Genomic DNA, 17884 nt, shown 5'->3' with positions numbered 1-17884 from the left:
AGCAAGAATTCATTCCAGACAGTTTCCTAGAACAATATGTTGCAGATCCAACCCAAGGATCAGGCTATTTTGGATCTGGTAATGTGTAATGAGGCAGGTTTAATAAATGGCCTCAGAGTAAAGGATCCCCTTTGAAACAGTGACCATAATATGGTAGAATTTAGCATTCTGTTTGAGTGTGACAAACTTGGGTCAGAAACAATGGTGCTAAACTTAAATAAGGGTAATTACAAAGGAACGAGGGCAGGGATGGCTGGAGTGGACTGGGAAAGCAGTTTAGCAGTAAAGATGGTTGATGAATAATGGCCGACGTTTAAGAAAATAGTTCATGACTCTCAACAAAGATATATCCCAGTGAGGAAGGGGGTAAACCAACTATTGTTAACCAAGGAAGTTAAGGGCAGTATCAAATTGAAAGAAAAAACATACAATGTGACAAAGATTAGCAGTAAGCCAGGGGATTAGGAAAGTTTTCAAAACCAATAAAAGATGACCAAAAAAAAAGAGGGAGAAAATAAACTTTGAGGGTAAACTAGCAAGTAGTATAAAAACAGAGAGTAAGAGCTTCTTTAAATATATAAAAAGAAAGAGAGAGGCCAGAGTGAACATAGGCCCCTTAGAGAATGAGGCTGGGGAAATAATAATGGGGAACCAGGAAATGGCTGAGGAGTTGAATAAATACTTTACTTCAGGCTTCATGGTAGAAGATACTAATAGCATTCCAAAAATACTAAATAATCAAGTGGCAAAAGGAGGGGGAGAAAATAAATACAATAACTATCACTAGAGAAAAACTACTAGAGAAACTAATGGGACTAAAGGGCTTTAAGTCCCCTGGACCTGATGGGTTGCATCCTAGGATAGTAAATTAAGTAGCTACAGAGATAGTGGATGCACTGGTAGTAATCTGCCAAGAATCTTAGATTCTGGAAAAGTTTCAGAGGATTGGAGAACGGCCAATGCAACACCCTTATTCAAAAAGGGAGGGAGACAAAAAACAGGTAACTATTGGCCAGTTAGCTTAACATTTGTCATTGGTAAAATGTTGGAGTCTACTATAAAAGGATGTAGCAGCAGAGCATTTAAAAGTACATAATATAATCAAGCAGAGTCAGCATGGCTTCATGGAGGGGAAATCATGCCTGGCAAATTTACTAGAATTCTTTGAGGCAGTCACAAGCAGGATAGGTAAAGGGGAACTAGTAGACGTAATATATTTGGATTTCCAAAAGGCATTCGATAAGGTGTCGCACATAAGGCTACTTAATAAGATAAGAGCCCATGGTGTTGGGGGTAGTATATTAGCATGGATAGAGGATTGACTAACTAATAGAAGACAGAGTTGGGATAAGGGGGGCATTTTCAGGATGGCATTTTCAGGATGGCAACCTGTAACGAGTGAAGTGCCACAAGAATTAGTGCTGGGGCCTTAATTATTTACAATATATATAAATGATTGAGATGAGGGAAGTGAAATGTACTATTGCCAAGTTTGCGGATGACACTAAAATAGGTGGGAAGGCAAGTGGTGAGGGCAACACAAGGAGTCTACAGAGGGATATAGACAGATTAAGTGAGTGGGCAAAAACTTGGCAGATGGAATATAATGTGGAAAATGTGAGGTTATGCACTTTGGCAGGGAGAATAGGGGAACTGAATATTATTTAAATGGATAAAGGCTGCAACACAGAGGGATTTGGGAGTCCTTGTGCATGAATCCCAAAAAGCTAACATACAAGTTCAACAGGTAATAGGGAAGGCAAATGGAATGTTGGCTTTATTTCAAAGGGAATGGAGTCTAAAAATAAGGAAGTCTTGCTAAAACAATACAAGGTACTTGTTAGACCACACCTAGAATACTGTGAACAATTTTGGTCCCCTTATCTAAGGAAAGATATACTGGCATTGGAGGCAGTCCAGAGAAGGTTCACTAGGGTTGATCCCGGGTATGGAGAGACTTTATGAGGAGAGGAGGTTGGGCCTGTGCTCATTGTAGTTTAGAAGAATGAGAGGCGACCTTATTGAAACATACAAGATTCTTAGGGGGCTTGACAGGGTAGATGCTGAGAGGTTGTTCTCCCTTGTGGGAGAGTCTAGGACCAGAGGGCATAATCTCAGAGTAAGGGGGCACCCATTTAAAACAGAGATGAGGAGGAATTTCTTCTGTCAGAGGATAGTCAATCAGTGGAATTCTTTACCCCAGAGAGCTATAGAGGCTGGGTTGTTGAGTATATTCAAGGCTGAGATATTCAGGTTTTTAATCAGTAAGGGTTATGGGGAAAAGGCAGGAAAGTGGAGTTGAGGATTATCAGATCAGCCATGATCCCATTGAATAGCGGAGCAGACTCCATTGGCCGAATGGCCTACTTCTGCTCCTCCATCTTATGGCAGATGCAGGAAGGATGTCTCCCCTGGTTGAGGGTCTCTGGAACCAGGGGACAGAGTCTCAGAATGAGGGGTAGGCCATTTAGGACTGAGGAGGAGGAATTTCTTCAGTCAGAGGATAATGAATCTTTGGAATTCTCTACCTCAGAGGGCTGTGGATGCTCTGTGATTGAGTATATTTAAGACTGAGATCGATAGATTTCTAGATATTAAAGATATCAAGGGATATGGGGATAGTGCAGGAAAATGGCATTGAGGTGGATCAGCCATGATCTAGATGAATGGCCTACTCCTGCTCCTATTTCCTACGCTTGTTACTACCCCATGTGACTAAGTGGTACCAGGGATTTCCCAGGTATGACTGACTGATCAAAACTTTACCTTTCCCAAATACTGATGCCATCAGACTCTATTTGATAGCTCCATACTCTGATAGATCCATTCGTTCCCACTACATAAATAATGTATGAAAAGACCATTGCAAATTTTCTCTCCCTTCAACCACATCTAACTAATCCCCTTCAGACAAGTTCTACACAAAGGTTTCTCTAAATCACTAAACATAAAATCAAAATTTCAGAATATTTATTCAATTTCAATGCATATCCAGCTCTGAATCATCAATTCTTTTTGCTAAGAATTTAGGGGAACACATTTCTCCTTGTATTTTTCTTGAAGTTTGGTCATTTTAAATCACTATCCTTTCTCCCCATTCATAGAACAAATCAAAAAGTTCACATCAACTTTTATTGCTAGGCAAGTGTTAACTCTCAACCTTAACTAAAATAAAGTACATAAGAAAGAAATAGAAGTGGGAATAGACCATTTGGCCCTTTGAGCTTGCTCCACCATTCAGTATCATAGCTGACCTTGACCTCAGCTATACCTTCCAACACTATCTCAAAATCCCATGATCTATCTGTCCAAGTCTTGAATCTACTTGACTGAAGGTCCACAACTCTGAGGTAGATAATTCAGAATTATCCTGAGACTGTGCCCCCCAGTACTAGGCCATCCAGCCAGGGGAAGCATCCTCCCAAAATCTACCCCGTCAGGCCCCGTAAGAATTTTATATCTTTCTAAAGATATAAAATCACCTCTCATTCTTTTAAACTCTAGGAAGAGAGGCCCGATCTACTCTATAATAGGGCAATTCCCTCACTGTAGTCATCAGTTTAGTGGACCTTTGTTGCATTCCCTTTAAGCTAAGTATATTCTCTGATAAGGAGATGAAATCATAAACAGTACTCCAGATGTGGTCTCACCAAGCCTCTATACAGTTGCAGTAATTCTTCTTTACTCATATACTGCAATTCCTTTGTAATTAAAGTCAACATAACATTTCTTTTCTTAATTGCTTGCTATACCTGCTTGTCAACTGTGATTCATGTACGAGAACCTACAGGTCCCTATGAATACTAACATTTCCATCCTATTACTATTTATAATGTATCCTGCTTTTCTATTTTTCTTGAAGCGATATCATTTCTTCACATGACAATCCATCAGCCAGTTGCCTACTAAGTAGTGTTTCGTTGAGATGCTTTTAGTTTGTTTGTTACTATAGAAGTCTTAAAACTTGAAATCTTGTCATGCAATTCATTTTAGTCAGTCAGTGTCATGCAATTCATTTTAGTCAGTCAGTAGGGATTCAAATATCTTTTTAGAAGTTATCAGTCTTTAACAATATTGTTAGCAAACCTGGGTACATTACATTTGATCTCCTCAGTTAAGTCATGGATTTCAATTGTAAAAAATAAGATCCAAGCACTGATCTGTTTGATACTGTTAATTACAGCCTGCCAATCTGAAATTGACTCATTTATGACGTATGTTTTTTTGGTCTGTTAACTAATTCTCAATCCATTTTATTACTCCAATCCTATGAGTCCTAATTTTGTGTAATAAACTCTTGTGTGGGACTTTATTGAATGCCTTTTGAAAATCCAAATACACTACATCCACTGGTTCCCTCTAATTCACCCTGAAAAAATAAGAGATTTGTCAAATATTACCTCCGTTTCATAAATCACTGCTGACTCTGCCTAACCATATTATGAGTTTCTAAATGCCCTTATTGCTGAGAGCTACGTGGATAGCACGTTCGGACACTGCAGCTCTGGAGGCAGAAAGGGAATGGGTGACCTCCTGGCAGTCCAAAGCGAATTAAGCAGGTAGTGCAGCAGTCCCCTCGGGTCCCGCTCGTCACTCGGTTTTCTGTTTTGGATACCAGTGAAGGTGTTGGTTCCTCAGAGGAGCGCAATCAGAACCAAGTTTGCGGCACCACAGGCAACTCTGCTGTACAGGGGGGGGGAAGGAAAAAAAGAGGGGAAGAGCAGTGATAATAGGGGATTCATTGGTTAGTGGAACACACAGGCGTTTCTGTGGCCATAGACATGACTCCAGGATGGTATGTTGCCTCCCTGGTGCCAGGGTAAAAGATGTCACGGAGCGGCTGCAGGACATTCTTCTGGGACAGGGTAATCAGCCAGAGGTCATGGTCCACATTGGTACCAATGACTTAGGTAGCAAAGGGGGTGAGGTCCTGAAAGAAGATTTTAGGGAGCTCGGAAAGAGATTGAAAAGCAGGACCTCTAAAGCAGTAATCTCAGAATTACTCCCAATCCCACGTGCGAGTATACAAACAGGAGGATTGAGCAGTTGAACATGCGGCTGGAATGCTGGTGTAGGAGGGAGGGCATCAAATTTCTGAAGCATTGGGACCGGTTCTGGGGATGGTAAGACTTGTACAAGTCGGAGGGTCTACACCTGAACAGGACTGGGATGAATATCCTCGCAGGGAGATTTGCTAGTGCTGTTGGGGGTTTTAAACTAGATTGGCAGAGGGATGGGATCTCAGGGCAAATTCAGAGCAGGGGGCAGGAAATGGAGAATTAATCAATGACTCTGAAAGACAGAAGCAGCACAGGTTAATACGTGCCCATCACAGAAATTTGGCAGTGTTAAAAGGTATATATGTAAATGCAAGGAGCATAGTAAATAAAGCCGATGAGCTGAGGGCACAGATGGACACATGGTGGCATGGTATCATCACTGTAACTGAAACTGGGCTTAAGGAGGGGCAAAAATGGCAGCTCAACGTCCCTGGGTATAGAGTTTTCAGGCAGGATAGGGAGGGGGATAAAAAAGGTGGGGGTATAACATTATTGGTTAAAGAATCAATTACAGCTGTGAGGGGGGATGATATACTAAATGAAGCATCAAATGAAGTCATATGGATTGAGCTCAGGGTTAAAAAAAAGGGCAGCCACACTGCTAGGAGTGTACTATAGACCCCAAAATAGTGGAAGGGAGCTAGAAAGACATCAGAGTGCAAAAACAATAGTGCAGTAACCGTTGGGGACTTCAACCACCCTAATATCAGTTGGGATACGAACAGTGTGAAGGGCACAGAGGGCGCAAAATTCTTGAACTGCATTCAAGAGAATTTTTTAGCCAGCACATCATAAGCCCAGCGAGATGGGACACAACTCTAGATTTAGTCTTAGGAAATGAAGCTGGGCAAGTGGATGAAGTAGCAGTGGGGGAACATTTTGGAGATAGTGACCACAATATAGTTAGATTTAGCATCATTATGCAAAGGGACAAAGATAGAATAGGAGTGAAAGTTCTAAATTGGGGGAAGACAAATTTTACAAAGCTGAAAGGTAAGCTGGTGAGAGAGTGGGCTCGATACAGCTAATAGAATGAAAAACGGTGTCAAATCAGTGGGAGGCATTCAAAGGTGAGATTCAATGGGCACAGTGTAGACATGTCCCCACAAAGAAAAAGGGTGGTACAGCCAAAGCTAGAGCCCCCTGGTTATCCAGAAGCGTACAGGCCAAGATAAAGCAGAAAAAGAAAGTTTATGATAGTCACAAAAGACTTAATACTGTAGAAAGCCTAGAAAGGTATAGAAAGTACAGGGGTGAAATAAAAATGGAAATTAGGAAAGCAAAGAGACGATACGAAAAAATATTGGCGGGTAAAAATCAAAGAAAATCCTAAGATGTCTTGCCAGTAAATTAAGAGCAAGGGAATTAATTAAGGAAAAGGTAAAGCCTATCAGGGATGTGCATGGTAACTTGTGGGTTGATGATGAAGATGTGGGCAGGATTCTTAATGAGTACTTTGTCTTTACTAAGGAGAGGGATGATGCAGACATTCTAGTTAAAGAGGAGGAGTGTGAAATATTAGCTACAATAAGCATAGCGAGGGAGGAAGTACTTGAGGTACTGGCATCCTTAAAGGTAGATAAATTGCCAGGGCCAGATGGATTGGATCCCAGGCTGTTAAAGGAAGCCAAGGAGGAAACAGCAGATGCTCCGAGGATCATTTTCCAATTTTCACTAGAAACAGGCGAGGTCCCAGAGGATTGGAGGTCTGCGAACGCTATACCATTATTTGAAAAGGGTGAGAGGGACAGGCCAGAAAATTATAGGCCGGTCAGTCAGATTTCAGTGGTGGGCAAATTATTGGAAACAATTCTGAGACACAGGATAAATCATCACTTAGAAAGGCATGGATTGATCAGGGATTGTCAGCGTTGTTTTGTTAGGGCAAGATCGTCTTACTAACTTAATAAAATTTTTTGAGGAAGTAACAAGGATGGTTGATGAGATGCATTCAGTAAGGCATTTGACAAGGTCCCACATGGCACACTGTGCATGGATGTTGTCTACATGGATTTCAGTAAGGCATTTGACAAGGTCCCACATGGCACACTGTTCAGGAAAGTGAGGTCTCATGGGATACAGGGGAAGGTGGTAAGTTGAATCCAAAATTGGCTCAGTGACAAGAAACAAAGAGTAATGGTCGATGGATGCTTTTGCGAATGAAAAACGGTTTCCAGTGGTGTTCCACAGGGTTCAGTGTTGGGACCCTTGCTGTTTGTTGTACATGTGAATGATATAGGCTTAAATATGAAAGGCATGATTGTGAAATTTGTGTATGACCACAAAAATTGGCCGTGTAATTGACAGTGAAGAGGATAGCTGTTGACTCCAGAATTATATAAATGGTTTGGTCGAGTGGACGGAGAAGTGGCAAATGGAATTCAATCCGGAAAAGTGAGAGGGGCAATGCATTTGGGGAGGGCAAATAGAGCAAGGGAATACTCAATAAATGGGAAGTTATTCAGAGGGGTAGAGGAAGTGAGAGACCTTGGAGTGCATGTCCAGAGGTCCCTGAAGCTGGTAGAACAGGTGGTCAAGAAAGCTTTTGGAATGCTTTCCTTTATTGGGCGAGATATTGAATACAAAAGCAGGGATATAATGATGGAACTGTATAAAACGCTGGTTAAGCCACTGCTGGAATTTTGTGTACACTTCGGGTCACCACATTACAGGAAGAACATAATTGCTCTGGAGAGAGTACAGAGGAGATTTACAAGAACGTTGCCAGGGCTTGAAAACTGCAGCTATGAGGAGAGATTGATTATGTTAGGGTTGTTTTCCTTAGAACAGAGGAGGCTAAGGGGTGACCTAATTGAGGTCTACAAAATTATGAGGGGCCTAATTAGGTTAGACAGGAAGGACTTGGTTCCCCTAGCTGAGGGAGCAATTATCAGGGGGCATAGATTTAAGGTGATTGATAGAAGGATTAGAGGGGACATGAGGAAAATCTTTTTCACCCAGAGGGTGGTAGGCATTTGGAATTCACTGCCTAAGTTGGTGATTGAGGCTGAAATGCTCAATTCATTTAAAAGGTACTTGGATCTGCATCTGAAGTGCTGTAACCTGCAAGGCTACGGACCAGGTGCTGTAAAAGGGGGAATTAAAATGAGTGGCTAGTTTCTGTTTTCTCTTTTTGGCTGGCGCAGACACAATGGGCTGAATGGCCTCTTTCTGCATTGTAACTTTTTTGTGGTTTCTATTCTTGGTAGATTCTAGCATTTTTAGAGAATTCCTCATTCTAGAACCTAGGGAATTCTGGAAGATCCAAATCAATGCATCTTCTAATTCTGTAGCCGCTCTTCAAAAACCCAAAATGTTGACCATCAAGCCCAGGGATCTGTCTGCTTTTAAACCCATTATTTTCTCCAGTATTACTGATATGCTAATGCTAATTTCTTCAAGTTCTTAATCCTCATTAGACCCTTGGTTCTCCACTATATCTGGAAAGTTTTTTGTCTCCTCTATCAAAGATGGATAAAAAATGCTTAATTTGTTTGCCATTTCCTTATTCTCCATTATTATTTCTCTCACCTCTGCCTCAAATGAACGTATCTTCACATTCCCTAATTTCTTCCTTTTTAAATACCAATAGAAGGTTTTACAATCATTTGCGTTTCTTACTAATTTACTCCCATATCCTCTCGTCTTAACCATTTCTTTGTCATCCTTTGCAACATTATAAACCTCTTTCCTTTAATCTAATACTACCTCCAATTTTGTTAGCTTTGGTTGGCCCATTTATCCCATGGACTTTTATTCTTAAGAAAAAGTATATTCATTGCCAATTGTGAATTAATTCTTAACATGTCTGCCATTCCATAACTATCATATCTTTAATCTAATTTCCCATCTACTTTAGACATTTCACCTCCTTATACCTACGTAGTTTGCTTTGTTTACATTTACAACCCTAGTATTGTATTTAACAAAATCACTTTCAAACTCAGTAGAAAATTTGATCACCCTTCTCCAGAGGCTCCTTTATTGCAAAGTTCAAAATTAATCCCGTCTCACTGCAGAATACTAGATCTAAAATAGCCAATTCCCTCTGTTTCCTCAACATACTGATCTCAAAGACTATTTTGAATGCAATCGGAACATGTCCTCCACATTACTACTACAAATTTGGTTTTACCAGTCTATACGATGATAGAAAACTCCCATGCCTATTGTATTACAGTTGTTACATGCAATACTAATTCCTGTACCCGACTCAACAGCTACCATTAGGAGGCCTAAAAACCACTCCCACCAGTGTTTTCTGCCCATGTTTCTCATCTCCACCCAAACTAATTCTACATCTTGATTTTCTAAGCTAAGATCCTTTCTCTCTACTATCTTTATCCCTCCCTTCAGGGCTACTCTGCCACCTTTTCCATTTCACCCTCTAAAAGTCAAGTATGCTGGAACACTTAACCTTGATCATGCTACAAATATGCTTCTGTAATGGCTATTAGGTCAATCCCCTTTATTTCCATCTGTGCGAATAATTTTTTTAAAAATTCATTCATTGGATGTGGGCTTCACTTGCTGGGCCAGCTTTTATTGCCCATATCTAGTTGCCCTTGAGAAGGTGGTGGAGAGCTGCAGTCTGTGTGGTGTGGGGACACCCACCGTACTGTTAGGGAGGGAGTTCCAGGATTTTGACCCAGCGGCAGTGAAGGAACAGCGACATATTTCCAAGTCAGGATAGTGAGTGGTTTGGAGGAGAACTTCCAGGTGATGGTATTCCCATCTATCTGCTGCCCTTGCAGTGGTCATGGGCTTGAGACGCGCTGTCGAAGGACCAGTGGTGAATTCCCGCAGTGCAACTTTTAGATGGTACCACACTGCTTCTACTGCGAATTAGTGCTGGAGGGAGTGAATGTTTGTGGATTTGGTGCCAATCAAGCAGGCTGCTTTGTCCTGGACAGTGTCAAGGTTCTCGAGTGTTGTGGGAGCTGCACTCATCCAGGCAAGTGGGAAGTATTCCATCACACTCCTGAGTTGTGCCTTGTAGATGGTGGACAGGCTTTGGGGGATCAGGTGGTGAGTTACTTGTCGCAGGGATTCCTAGCCTCTGAACTGCTCTTGTTGCCGCAATGTTTATATGGCTAGTCCAGTTCAGTTTCTGGTCAATGGTAACCCCCAGGATGTTGATGGTGAGGGATTCAGTGATGGTAATGCCATTGAACATCAGGGGGCGATAGTTGGTTTCTCTCTTTTTGGAGATGGTCATTGCCTGACACTTGTGTAGCGCAAATGTTACCTGCTACTTGTCAGCCCAAGCCTGGATATTGTCCAGGTCTTGCTGCATTTGGACATGGACTGCTTAAGTATCTGAGGAGTGGCGAATGGTGCTGAACATTGTGCAATCATCGATGAACACCCCCACTTCTGACCATATGATGGAAGGAAAGTCATTGATGAAGCAGCTGAAGGTGGTTGGGCCGAGGACACTACCCTGAGGAACTAATGCAGTGATGTCCTGGAGCTGAGATGACTGACTTCCAACAATCACAACCATCTTCCCAGGTATGACTTCAACCAGTGGAGAGTTTTCCCCCTAATTCCCGTTGACTTCAGTTTTGCTTGGGCTCCTTGATGCCACACTTGGTCAAATGCTGCCTTGACGTCAAGGACAGTCACTCTCACTTCACCTCGGGAGTTCAGATCTTTTGTCCATGTTTGAATCGAGGCTGCAATGAGGTCAGGAACAGAGTGGTCCTGGTGGAACCCAACTGGGCGTCAGTGAGCAGGTTATTGCTAAGCAAGTGCCACTTGATAGCACTGTTCATGACCCCTTCCCATTACTTTACTGATGATCAAGAATAGACTGATGGGGTGGTAATTGGCTGGGTTGGATTTGTCCTGATTTGTGTACACAGGGCACATCTGGGCAATTTTCCACATAGCCAGGTAGATGTCAGTGTTGTAGCTGTACTGGAACTGCTTGGCTAGGGGCACGACAAGTTCTAGAGCACAAGTCTTCAGTACTATTGCCAGAATATTGTCAGGGCCCATAGCCTTTTCAGCATCCAGTGCCTTCAGCCGTTTCTTGATATCATATGGAGTGAATCGAACTGGCTGAAGACTGGCATCTGTGATGCTAGGGACCTCTGGAGGAGGCCGAGATGGCTCATCCACTCGGCACTTCTGGCTGAAGATTGTACCAAATGCTTCAGCCTCATCTTTTGCTCTAATGTGCTGGGCTCCTCCATCATTTGAGCATGGGGATATTTGTGGAACCTCCTCCTCCAGTGAGTTGTTTAATTGTCCACCACCATTCACGACTGGGTGTGGCAGGACTGCAGAGCTTAGACCTGAACTGTTGTTTGTGGGATCGCTTAGCTCTGTCTATCATTTGCTGCTTATGCTGTTTGGCATGCAAGTAGTCCTGTGTTGTAACTTAACCAGGTTGACACCTCATTTTTTAGGTATGCCAGGTGCTGCTCCTGGCATGCCCTCCTGCACGGTTGATCCCCTGGCTTGATGGTAAGGGTAGAATGAGGGATATGGTAAGCGTAGAGTTGGGGGGTATGACGGGCCATGAGGTTACAGATTGTGTTCGAGTACAATTCTGCTGCTGCTGATGGCCCACAGCACCTCATGGATTCCCAGTCTTGAGTTGCTAGATCTGTTCGAAATCCCATTTAGCACACAACACAATGGAGGGTATCCTCAATGTGAAAGCAGGACTTCATCACCACAACGACTGTGCGGTAGTCACTCTTACTGATACGGATGAGGTCAAGTATGTTTTTCCCTCTTGTTGGTTCCCTCAACAGCACTTCCTCCAGGTGGTGTTGAACATGGAGGAGCACTGATTCATCAGCTGAGGGAGGGGGTACGTGCTAATCAGCAACAGGCTTCCTTGCCCAGGTTTGACCTGATGCATGGGGTCCAGAGTCGACGTTGAGGATTCCCAGGGCAACTCGCTCCCCACCGTATACCACTGTGCAGCCATCTCTGTCCTGCCAGTGGGCCAGGACATACCCAGGGGTGCTGATGGTGATGTCTGGGATATTATCTGCAAGATATAATACTGTGAGGATGACAATGTCAGGCTGTTACTTGACTAGTCTGTGAAACAGCTCTCCCAATTTTGGCACTAGCCCCCAGATGTTACTAAGGAGGACTTTGCTGGGCTGGGATTGCTGTTGTTGCTTCTGGTGCCTACGTCGATGCCAAGTAGTCCATTCGGTTTCATTCCTTTTTTGTGACTTTGTAGCAGTTTGATACAACTAAGTGGCTTGCTAGGCCATTTCAGAGTCAACTACATTGTTGTGGGTCATGAGTTACATGTAGACCAGGCCAGGTTAGGACCACAGATTTGCTTCCCTGAAGGGCATTAGTGAACCAGATGGGTTTTTACAACAATCGACAATGGTTCCATGGTCATCATTAGACTTTTAATTCCAGATTTTTTTTTTAATTGAGTTCAAATTCCACCATCTGTTGCGGTGAGATTCAAACCCGGGTCCCCAGAGCATTACCCTGGGTCTCTGGATTACTAGTCTAGCGACAATACCACTACATCATCGCCTCCCCTATTCATCTATTTTATTCAAAGCTCTGCACTGATACAGTGCCTTTAGTTTGAGCTTTTTTTCTCATTTTCCCCAATGTCATCTTAGTCACTAATGCTCTCTAAAGTTCTCTAAACCTTCCTCATCATTGTTTCTTTGTACCTAAAGCACTACTCTGCTCTATAACCTTGGCATTTTTCTAACTTCTCAATCGCCCACCATTCATTAGTTTAAAATCCTATCTAAGTTTATATCTCTGTGCAGACATAAGTTTTGAAATGGATGTTTTTTGATTCGCCCCCTAAACACACGTGTTTTGTTTGACATTGCTAACCTTACACACAAAGTTACAACAGTCTCTATTCAGACCCAAGTGGCATCTGTAATAAGTCAATGACTCAACTCACCTCCTGACTGTCCACCATCTGCAAGGCACAAGTCAGTAGTGTGTTGGAATACTCCCCTCTTGCCTGGATGAGTGCAACTCCAATAACACTTAAGCTTGACACCATCCAGGACAAAGCAGCCCGCTTAATTGGCACCCCATCCACAAACATTCACTCCCTCCACCACTGACACACAGTGGCAGTGTGTACCAGTGTGTACTATGGACTTTAAAAAAATTCTTTCATGGGATTCACCGACTAGGCCAGCATTTATTGCCAATCCCTAATTGCCCTTGAGAAGGTGGCGGTGAGCTGCCTTCTTGAACCGCTGCGTTGTGGAAACAGTTAATGTTTCAGATCAATGATCTTTCATCAGAAATAAAATAGATAGAAATGTTTAAGCCAGTGGAAGGGGTGATGGGACAGGAAGAACAAAGGAGAAAGTCTGTGATAGGGCAGAAGTCAAGGGAGATTAAATAACAGAAGATGATTTCATGATGCAACAGCCAAAGAGAGTGGTAATTGAAATCATAAAGAAACAAAGGTTGTATCCAAATGAGACATGAATTGCTATGTAAAAATCATCTGAATGCAACATTAAGGGATTAAGAAACAAGACAAGACCGATCCAGCAAATCAAAAGAGAGAGAAAAAAAATATACAAGATGGAGGCAAGAGGTTATGATCAAAAGTAGTTGAACTTAATGTTGAGTCCAGAAGGTTGAAGAGTGATGAGTCAAAAGATAAGCTGCTGTTCCTCAAGCTTGCATTGAGCTTCACTGGTACACTGTAGCAGGCCATGGACAGGAATGTCAACACGGGAGAAAGGTGGAGAATTAAAATGACAAGCAACTGGAAGCTCGGAGTCATGCTTGTGGACGGAACGAAGGTGTTCTACAGAGCAGTCACCCAGTCTGCATTTGTTTTTCCCAATGTAGAGACTACATGGTGAGTAGCGAATACAGTATACTAAATTCAAAGTATAAGTAAATTGCTGTTTCATTTGGGAGGAGTGTTTGGGGCCATGGACAGTGAGAAGGGAGGAGGTAAAAGGGCAGGTCTTGCATTTCCTGTGCTTGCACGGAAAGGTATTGCAGGGAAGGGAGGGGGTGTCAGGGGTGACTGAGGAGTGGACTAGGGTGTCGCCGAGGGAACAGTCCCTACAGAATGCTAAAAATGGCAAGGCGACATGTTTGGTCGTCGCATCATGCTGGAGCTGGCAGAAATGGTGGGGGTGGAAGGGTGGACAAGGGGCACTCTATCATGATTCTGGGAGGGAGCAGAAGGAGTGAGAGCAGAAGTGCTTGAAATGGATTGAACATGATGGAGGCCCCCGTCACCCACGCTGGGTGGGAATCCTTGGTTGAGAAAAAAAGGAAGACATGTCGGAAGTGCTGGTGTGGAAGGTTGCATCATTGGAACAGATGCAACGAAGGCGAAGAAACTGGGTGAATGGAATGGAGTCCTTACAGGAAACAGGGTAAGAGGAAGTATAGTTGATGTAACTGTGGGAGTCCGTGGGTTTGCAGCGAACATTAGTAGATAGCCTATCTCCAGAAATGGAGGCAGAGAAGTTGAGGAAGGAAAGGGAAGAATCAGAGATAGATCAGATGAAGGTGAGGGAAGAGTCAAAATTGGAAACAAAGTGAATGAAATTTTTCAGTTCATGGCGACAACAGGAGGCAGCACCAATAGAGTACTAAAGAAGAGTTGAGGGAGGCCCCTCCATCCCCCGAGTAATGGATGTTTCACATATCCCACAAAAAGGCAGCCATAACGGTTCCCATGGCAACACCTTTTATTTGGAGGACGAGTGGACTTGAAGGAGACAATTTCAAAAGAAAACTGGACGGGCATTTGAGGGAAATAAATTTGTAGGGCTATGGCTAGAAAGTGGGAAAATGGGACTGATTGGATTGGTCTCCTCAAAGTCAACATGGACTTGATGGGCTGAATGGCCTTCTGTGCCAGAATGACTAACATTTTTTATCGTGCAATTTGCCATCAAAGCCATTAACTCCAGCCTCTGCCCCAGTGGTAAATTGTGAGAGTGTATAGTTAATCTAAACTGAAAATGGCATCTGATGCAAACTAATTGGAGCTAATGCAGGGATTAAATTTGGAAAGCTTTCCTCGGAACAGTCAAAGCTAACGAACGGGCAAACATCGTACAGATTATACCTGCAACCATACCAATGCTACCACAGTCATTTAAAAAAAATTTATTCATTCATGGGATGTGGGCTTCGCTGGCTGGGCCAGCATTTATTGCCCATCCCTAGCTGCCCTCAAGGAGGTGGTGGTGAGCTGACTTCTTGAACCACTGCGGTCCATGTGGTGTAGATACACCCACAGTGTTGTCAGGAAGGGAGTTCCAGGATTTTGACCCAGTGACAGTGAAGGAATGGCGATATATTTCAAAGTCAGGATGGTGAGTGACTTGGAGGGGAACTTTCAGGTGGTGGTGTTCCCATCTATCTGCTGCCCTTGTCCTTCTAGACGGTACTGGTCGTGGATTTGGAAGGTGCTGTCTAAGGAGCTTTGGTGAATTCCTGCAGTGCATCTTGTAGATGGTACGCACTGCTGCTACTGTGTGTCGGTGGTGGAGGGAGTGAATGTTTGTGGATGTGGTGCCAATCAAGAGGACTGCTTTGTCCTGGACAGTGTTCTTCAGTGTTGTAGGAGCTGCACTCATCCAAGCAAAGAACAAGAACAAAGAACAAAGAAAAGTACAGCACAGGAACAGGCCCTTCGGCCCTCCAAACCTGCGCCGATCACATTGCCCGTTAACTAAAACATTTTGCACTTCCGGGGTCCGTATCCCTCTATTCCCATCCTATTCATGTATTTGTCAAGCTGCCTCTTAAACACCACTATCATACCTGCTTCCACCACCTCCTCTAGCAGTGAATTCCAGACACTCACTACCCTCTGCGTAAAAAAACTTGCCCCGCACATCTCCTTTATAGTTTTCTCCTCTCACCTTAAATCTATGTCCCCTTGTAATTGACTCTTCCACCCTGGGAAAAAGCTTCTGACTATCTACTCTGTCCATGCCACTCATAATTTTGTAAACTTCTATCAAGTCGCCCCTCAATCTCCGTCGCTCTAGTGAGAACAATCCGAGTTTCTACAACCTCTCCTCATAGCTAATAACCTCCAGACCAGGCAGCATCCTGGTAAACCTCCTCTGCACCCTCTCCAACGCCTCCATATCCTTCTGGTAATGTGGTACCCAGAATTGCACGCAATATTCCAAGTGTGGCCTAACCAAGGTTCTATACAGCTGCAGCATGACTTCCCAGCTTTTATACTCAATACCCCTGCCAATGAAGGCAAGCATGCCATATGCCTTCCTGGCTACCTTATCCACCTGCGTTGCCACTTTCAGTGACCTGTGGACCTGTACACCCAAATCCCTCTGCCCGTCGATGCACTTAAGGGTTCTGCCATTTACTGTATAATTCCTACCTGAGTGGTCCTGGCGGAACCCAAACTGGGCGTCAGTGAGCAGGTTATTGCTAAGCAGGTGCCGCTTGATAGCATTGTTGATGACCCCTTCCCTTATTTTACTGATGATCGAGAGTAGATTGATGGGGGCGGTAATTGACCGGGTTGGATTTGTCCTGCTTTTTGTTTACAGGACATACCTGGGCAATTTTCCACATAGCCGGGTAGATGCCAGTGTTGCAGCTGTACTGGAACAGGTTGGCTAGGGGTGCGGCAAGCTCTGGAGCACAGGTTTTCGGTACTATTGCCGGACTATTGTCAGGGCCCATAGCCTTTGCAGTATCCAGTGCCTTTAGCTGTTTCTTTATATCACGTGGAGTGAATCGAATTGGCTGAAGACTGGCATCTGTGATGCTGGGGACTTCCGGAATAGGCCGACATGGATCATCCACTCGGCACTTCTGGCTGAAGATTGTTGTGAATGCTTCAGCCTTATCTTTTGCACTGCTGTGCTGGGCTCCTCCATCAGTGAGGATGGGGATATTTGTGGAGCCACCACCTCCAGTGAGTTGTTTAATTTTCCACTACCATTCACGACTAGATGTGGCAGGACTGCAGAGCTTAGATCTGATCCGTTGGCTGTGGGATCGCTGTCTATCACTTGCTACTTATGCTGTTTGGCACACAAGTAGTCCTGTTATAGCTTCACCAGGTTGACACCTCATTTTTAGGTATGCCTGGTGCTGCTCCTGGCATGCTCTCCTGCATGCTTCATTGAACCAGGGTTGATCCCCTGGCTTGTTGGTAATGTTAGAGTGGGGGATATACCAAGCCATGAGGTTACAGATTGTGCTCGAGTATAATTCTGCTGATGCTGATGGCCCACAGCGCCTCATGGATGCCCAGTCTTGAGTTGCTAGATCTGTTCGAAATCTATCCCATTTAGCAAGGTGGTAGTGCCACACAACACGATGAAAGGCATCCCCAATGTGAGGGCGGGACTTTGTCTCCACAATGACTGTGCACTGGTCACTCCTACCGATGTTGTCATGGACAGATGCATCTTCGGCAGGCAGGTTGGTGAGGATGAGGTCAACTATGTTTTTCTCTCTGGTTGGTTCCCTCACCACCAGCCGCAGGCCCAGTCTCGCAGCTATGTCATTTAGGACTCGGCCAGTAGTGGTGCTACCGAGCCACTCTCGGTGATGGACATTGAAGTCCCCCACCCAGAGTACATTCTGTGCCCTTGCTGCCCTCAGTGCTTCCTCCAAGTGATGTTCAACATGGAGGAGCACTGATTCATCAGCTGAGAGAGGGCGGTATGTGGTAATCAGCAAGAGGTTTCCTTTCCCATATTTGACCTGATGCCAAGACTTCATGGGGTCCGGAGTCGATGTCGAGGACTCCCAGGGCAATTCCCTTCCAACTGTAAACACTGTGCCGCCACCTCTGCTGGGTCTGTCCTGCCGGTGTGGAGCCT

The 17884-nt window shown here is 44.0% G+C and overlaps 1 protein-coding gene across 6 annotated transcripts in view; it reads right to left on the bottom strand.

The window, feature by feature from the left end:
* The window catches only part of snap91a (synaptosome associated protein 91a), a 204727-nt gene that overhangs the window by 107589 nt on the left and 79254 nt on the right, over positions 1-17884 (bottom strand). The window lies entirely within an intron of this gene.

Source organism: Cetorhinus maximus, chromosome 5 (assembly GCF_964194155.1).
Source record: "Cetorhinus maximus chromosome 5, sCetMax3.hap1.1, whole genome shotgun sequence".
Lineage (NCBI taxonomy): Eukaryota > Metazoa > Chordata > Chondrichthyes > Lamniformes > Cetorhinidae > Cetorhinus > Cetorhinus maximus.
This window is presented reverse-complemented; position numbering and strand designations above follow the sequence as displayed.